Raw genomic sequence first — 6834 nt, forward strand, 5'->3', positions numbered from 1 at the left:
AACTGTAAATCAAAGATTAATGCATGCTTTAAATATCCTTAATTTTGATCACTTAAAGGGTGTTAGATGATCAGCTATGGAGGTACATTTTTCTGATAATATTCCTTTCTCTTAAAAAAAAAATAAGCAGTTCCTGTGTGGTGACCTCCAATGAGTTCTACACAATGGTATAAAGGGCATATCAAAGTCTGGGCAAAGGGTCTGTTTGTTTTTATAACAGAAGATCAAGCCTAATTTGGCTACCCAGAAAATGAACTAAGATACAATATGAAGAAGAACTTCCAACATCAGCACTCTCTGGAAGAGTCATACCAGAAGATGATCATCAAAAAAAACCTCAACAAAGATCCAGGCGATGCTGCAGTTGTAGCTGCATTCATCCCACCAGTTCCTGGACTTGCCATTGGAATGAAGAAGGAGATATCTAAGCTGGCCTGTGCATACAGTAAAACAACAAATTTGACTGGATCTATACTGTTGAAACTCAACCAAGAAGTAGGAGAAGTGCAAGTTGTAGCACTCCAAAATCTTACAACTACAGACTATCTACTGTTAAAAGAACATATGGAATGTGCACAGTTCCCAGGAATGGGTTGTTTTAATTTGTCTGATTTCTCTCAGACTGTTCAAGTACAGTTGGACAATATCCATTATATCATAGACAAATTTCCACAAATGCCTAGGGTGCCTAACTGGTTTTCTTGGCTTCACTGGAGATGGCTGGTAATTATAGATCTGCTTTGGTTATGTAACTGTATTCCTATTATGTTAATGTGTGCGCACAATTTAATTAGTAGTTTAAAACCTATACATGGTTAAGTTACTCTACAAGAAGATATGTCAAAGAAATATTCAATTTTCCCATGTTTTCTTCTGTCTGCTACCTCTATAGCTTTTCTTCTTCCTTCCTAATTACAACCCTTAAATAGAATTCGTGCCTCATATCGAATAAACCAAGTATCATAATTCTTCCAAGTGGTAAAGACACCTCAAGACAAATACGGGGCATAAAAGCCACAGGGCATAAATCTGCAAAGAAGTAAAAAGCTAACCTTTTCAAACAATATTGCCTCTCTCTCACTTACCAACTTTACATTTCCCTGTATGGCCCCGGAAGATGACTGGTTAGCCAGAGACGGGTAAGATTCCTCAAGGGAGGAACAACTTAAGACAGGCACAGTTGCAGGGGGACATCAGGTGAGAAATTGGGCATCAACAGAGGTGAGGCTTAGAACCTCCCCCCCCCCTGTTTTGAGAGAAATCTTCTGCATCTGTGGATGTTTGATGGCCCTTGTCGAGCTTGGATTAACACTTAGTCTACAGGCACACACCTGATCATCTACACTTGCTCTCTTACAGCACTAAACTATGTTTTCTACCTTTATCTTGCATATACCTACCACTTCAGCATTTTATTAAAAATAATAATAATAATAAAAATAAGGGAGAAATGTGGGATTCACATATAAATCAAGTATAAAAATCAAACAAATATTCATATTTGACCTGATTGTCTGTAGTTCATAATGCTTGATCAAAACCAAAAGTTTCTGTGATGACTGCCCTTGTACTGTTCACCATGTAAGAACTTATTCACTATGTAAGAATTTTTTCACCATGTAAGAACTTGTTCGTTATGCTTAAAAAGATTGGAGACTGATGAGAATTAGGCTTGGGGTGAATTACTGATTGTGCATTGAGCATTGAGTCCCCTATACAGAATTTTATTGTTGTTAACAACCATTTGATCAATAAATATGAGAGATGCCCTCTCAAAAAAAAAATGGCAATCCAGCAATATATGGAAATAAATGACAACAATAACACAAAGTCCCAACTTCTGTGGGATGCAGCGAAAGCAAAAGTATATAGCAATTCAGGCATATTTAAAGAAGGAAGAACAAACCCAAATGAATAGTCTAACGTAACAGTTATCAAAATTGGAAAAAGAAGAGCAAATGAGGCCTAAAGTCGGCAGAAAGAGGGACATAATAAAGATCAGAGAAGAAATAAACAAAATTGAGAAGAATAAAACAATAGAAAAAATCAATGAAACCAAGAGCTGGTTCTTTGAGAAAATAAACAAAATAGATAAGCCTCTAGCCAGACTTATTAAGAGAAAAAGAGAATCAACACACAACAACAGAATCAGAAATGACAAAAAGGAAAAATCATGACAGACCCAACAGAAATACAAAGAATTATTAGAGACTACTATGAAAACCTATATGCTAAGAAGCTGGAAAACCTAGAAGAAATGGACAACTTCCTAGAAAAATACAACCTACCAAGACTGACCAAGGAAGAAACACAAAATCTAAACAAACCAATTACCAGCGAAGAAATTGAAGTGGTAATCAAAAAACCACCCAAGAAAAAAACCCCTGTGCCAGATGGATTTACCTCGGAATTTTATCAGACATACAGAGAAGACATAATACCCATTCTCCTTAAAGTTTTCCAAAAAAGAGAAGAGGAGGGAATACTCCCAAACTCATTCCATGAAGCCAACATCACCCTAATACCAAAACCAGGCAAAGACCCCACCAAAAAAGAAAATTACAGACCAATATCCCTGATGAACATAGATGCAAAAATACTCAATAAAATATCAGCAAACAGAATTCAAAAATATATCTAAAGGATCATACACCATGACCAAGTAGGATTCATCCCAGGGATGCAAGGATGGTACAACATTCGAAAATCCATCAACATCATCCACCACATCAACAAAAAGAAAGACAAAAACCACATGATCATCTCCATAGATGCTGAAAAAGAATTTGACAAAATTCAACATCCATTCATGATAAAAACTCTCAGCAAAATGGGTATAGAAAGCAAGTTCCTCAACATAATAAAGGCCATATACGATAAACCCACAGCCAACATCATACTGAACAGCGAGAAGCTGAAAGCTTTTCCTCTGAGATTGGGAACAAGACAGGGATGCCCACTCTCCCCACTGTTATTACATAGTACTGGAGGTCCTAGCCACAGCAATCAGACAAAACAAAGAAATACAAGGAATCCAGATTGGTAAACAAGAAGTTAAACTGTCACTATTTGTAGATGACATGATATTGTACATAAAAAACCCTAAAGACTCCACTCCAAAACAACTAGAACTGATACCGGAATACAGCAAAGTTGCAGGATATAAAATTAACACACAGAAATCTGTGGCTTTCCTATACACTAACAATGAGCCAATAGAAAGAGAAATCAGGAAAACAATTCCATTCACAATAGCATCAAAAAGAATAAAATACCTAGGAATAAACCTAACCAAAGAAGTGAAAGACCTATACCCTGAAAAGTATAAGACACTCTTAAGAGAAGCTACAGAGGACACTAACAAATGGAAACTCATCCCATGCTCTTGGCTAGGAAGGATTAATATCGTCAAAATGGCCATCCTGCCCAAAGCAATAGACAGATTTGATGCAATCCCTATCAAATTACCAACAACATTCTTCAACGAACTGGAACAAATAATTCAAAAATTCATATGGAAACACCAAGACCCCGAATAGCCAAAGCAATCCTGAGAAAGAAGAACAAAGTGGCGGGGATCTCACTCCCCAACTTCAAGCCATACTACAAAGCCATAGTAATCAAGACAATTTGGTATTGGCACAAGAACAGAGCCACAGACCAGTGGAACAGATTAGAGACTCCAGACATTAACCCAAACATATATGGTCAATTAATATTCGATAAAGGAGCCATGGACATACAATGGGGAAATGACAGTCTCTTCAACAGACGGTGCTGTCAGAACTGGACAGCTACATGTAAGAGAATGAAACTGGATCACTGTCTAACCCCATACACAAAAGTAAATTTAAAATGGATCAAAGACCTGAATGTGAGTCATGAAACCATAAAACTCTTAGAAAAAAACATTGGCAAAAATCTCTTGGATGTGAACATTAGCGACTTCTTCATGAATATATCTCCCCAGGCAAGGAAAACAAAAGCAAAAATAAACAAGTGGGACTATATCAAGCTGAAAAGCTTCTGTACAGCAAAGGACACCATCAATTGAACAAAAAGGTATCCTACAGTATGGGAGAATATATTTGTAAATGACAGATCCGATAAAGGCTTGACATCCAAAATACATAAAGAGCTCACGCACCTCAACAAACAAAAAGCAAATAATCCAAATAAAAAATGGGCAGAGGTGCTGAACAGACAGTTCACCAAAGAAGAAATTCAGATGGCCAACAGACACATGAAAAGATGCTCCACATTGCTAGTTATCAGAGAAATGCAAATTAAAACCACAATGAGATATCACCTCACACCAGTAAGAATGGCCACCATCCAAAAGACAAACAACAATAAATGTTGGCGAAGTTGCGGAGAAAGGGGAACCCTCCTACACTGCTCTTGGGAATGTAAATTAGTTCAACCATTGTGGAAAGCAATATGGAGGTTCCTCAAAATGCTCAAAATAGACTTACCATTTGACCCAGGAATTCCACTTCTAGGAATTTACCCTAAGGATGCAGCACTCCAGTTTGAAAAAGACAGATGCACCCCTATGTTTATCGTAGCACTATTTACAATAGCCAAGAAATGGAAGCAACCTAAGTGTCCATCAGTAGATGAATGGATAAAGAAGATGTGGTACATATACACAATGGAATATTATTTAGCCATGAGAAGAAAACAAATCCTACCATTTGCAACAACATGGATGGAGCTAGAGGGTATTATGCTCAGTGAAATAAGCCAAGTGGAGAAAGAGAAATACCAAATGATTTCACTCATCTGTGGAGTATAAGAACAAAAGAAAAACTGAAGGAACAAAACAGCAGCAGAATCACAGAACCCAAGAATGGACTAACAGTTACCAAAGGGAAAGAGACTGGGGAGAATGGGAGGGTAGAGAGGGATACGGGTGGGGAAGAAGAAAGGGGGTATTATGATTAGCATGTAGAATGTGGGGGGTGGGGGAAAGGGGAGGGCTTTGCAACACAGAGAAGACAAGTAGCGATTTTACAGCGTCTTGCTATGCTGATGAACAGTGACTGTAATGGGGTTTGTGGGGGGTACTTGGGGTAGGAGAGAGCCTAGTAAACATAATGTTCTTCAAAAAAATAAAGATAAATAAATTTTAAAAAATGATACTATCAGTTATTTCATCAGCAAGAAATGGATTTGGAAATAGCAGACAATTGCAATTCAGGACAAGCAAGTTTTGGCAAAGCAATAGGCAATTCCAGAGAACAAAGGAATGCTCTTTTATGGAAGAAAGTGTAAAGTTGGAAGGAACTGTTATAAATAAAAATTCCATTGTAGTAGTGTGAGAGATGGAAGTACAGTGGTTTTTCCTTGGCTGAGTTGTGACAGTCTCTCTCTCACTGGCTGGACTGTTGCTAGGGGAGGAGGAAACCTTTCTTTCCTCCTCCTGGATAGTAAAGGAGTATATAAAGCAGTATTGTCTTGCAAGGCCCATTCTCTTCTGGTTGTGCTTGCAATTGACAAGTGGTAGTGTGTGAAAGCTCCCATTACTGGCCTCCTGACTTCACCATAGTGAAGTTTCCCTTTGTTAATTTTCACATCCCCCCTTTTGATCAGGATATTTCTTTAAAAGCATCACTGATCAAGAATCAGGTTTTCCATGACTCTTCAGTGGTTTTGTCCCTCTGCGTCAAGAAGGACCTTTCCTGATTGTCATGACCTTCGTCAGAGGGAAAGTTCATAGCAACTGGAAGCCACACCCAAATAACTAGGAAGGTTAGGAGGGAGAACTCTTAGGCACTTCCCATCTTTAGTCCGTATTTATCAAGATCATAAGTATTAGAGATCATCTCATCATTGGGTGTGTCATCTTTACAAAAATTTGACCAGTAACAAAATATAGAACTTAAAAAATTATACAAAACAGAAGAAATAACAATCCTAAACTGCACACTGGTTCTAAACCAGGACCCTAGGTCTAAAAGTAGCCAATTGAAAATATTCATTAACGCTTATTCTGACTCAGGAGAGATAAGTTCTTACTACAGAGGCAAACTCAGAGTTATGCATGCCTCCTTGAAGTCCCTCCTTAAAGTGGTCTTGAAAGCATAACAGTGAATTCTGCAAGAGCACACTGAAAGAAATTAACTGAGTGCATTTGTGTACTTACAGTAAAAATGTAAACATGAAGCAATAGCTGATGAACTTTTCACAAGCAGAAAAAGTTAAAGACATTTTAAAGTAGTATTGTTACCTCAAAAGAACTGTTTGGAACCACCTTATCAATAATACAGTCTGTATGGTTGCAAATTCAGACACAATGAATTTGGATAAGAATCCAGAGTCAGATAATAGTTCAGATGAAAGAAAGACTTAAATGAATTCTGAACCTTCTACTCTTTTAGAAAAATCTCACAGATCATGATGAAAAACCAAAATCAAAAGAAGTTTCTTCCTTTTGCAAGAGTTTGGGAAATGCAGACAAGGACATTTTATTTCCAAAAAAGAGAAGCTTAAAACAATGAGAAAAAGGTATACATACCTGGTCTTGGCATCTTGGGAAAGCTGTCTTGTAAGATGTTGTCTGCTTCAATCCCTGGAAATCTTTACTTTCAGGTCACCAGATGGAGCACAAGCCAGTCAGTATTTGATGATTCTTTTTAGGTGTGCCATGTGAATCCAAGAGTCTGTACCCTGCAGTTTAGTGGCACAAAGGTTGGTTAGCAGTTCTTGATAAGGACCTTTCCAGTGAGGTTGAAGAAAGTCTTTGTGGAGCTATCTTTTCCAATAGAAGAAACCTCCAGGCTAGGATGCATAATGCTTAGGGTCTAAATCTCCTGGAAATTGACTGTGAAA

The 6834-nt window shown here is 37.7% G+C and overlaps 1 protein-coding gene across 1 annotated transcript in view; it reads right to left on the minus strand.

Moving 5' to 3' along the window:
* The window catches only part of DNAH7 (dynein axonemal heavy chain 7), a 234954-nt gene extending 228350 nt beyond the window's left edge, over window positions 1–6604 (minus strand). The window contains exon 1 of the mRNA XM_073218408.1: window positions 6521–6604. The gene's annotated coding sequence lies outside the window, so the exon portion shown is untranslated. The remainder of the gene's footprint in view (window positions 1–6520) is intronic.
* Window positions 6605–6834: the final 230 nt, after the last annotated feature.

The sequence above is a fragment of the Manis javanica genome, chromosome 12 (genome assembly GCF_040802235.1).
Source record: "Manis javanica isolate MJ-LG chromosome 12, MJ_LKY, whole genome shotgun sequence".
In the NCBI taxonomy this organism is placed as follows: Eukaryota; Metazoa; Chordata; class Mammalia; order Pholidota; family Manidae; genus Manis; species Manis javanica.